We start from the raw sequence: 388 nt of genomic DNA, 5'->3' as shown, positions 1-388 counted from the left end.
GCAGCTCCGCCCACCTCAGCACACACGTTCCATTCCCCTTTCTCTACCAAATGGCTTGCCCATCCTCCCTATAGAGCTTTTCTTCTCTTAACCTTGGCTTTTACATGCCCTGGTATGCCATGGCCTCAACTCAATTTCTTGTTGTTCATTTACTGTCAGCCTGACTGCTAACTGCAAACCCAGGCCAGGTTTCTTGGCTCAGATTTCTGAGCAAGTGAGTCTGATTGTCTCGTGTGGCAAACACTGTCGCCTGCCCGTCCAACAACCATCCCTCCCAATCATTTTTGTTCAAGTGAACAACCCCAGGCGGCAAGTCAGAATTGGTTCGTAAGGGCAATGAGGTGTAAGAGGATCTTCTGGGGGGCTTATGGGAAAGGGCTTCATCCTT

This window comes from Pteropus vampyrus, unplaced genomic scaffold (genome assembly GCF_000151845.1).
Source record: "Pteropus vampyrus isolate Shadow unplaced genomic scaffold, Pvam_2.0 Scaffold134, whole genome shotgun sequence".
NCBI classification, from domain to species: Eukaryota; Metazoa; Chordata; class Mammalia; order Chiroptera; family Pteropodidae; genus Pteropus; species Pteropus vampyrus.
Note: the sequence above shows the minus strand (reverse complement) of the source record.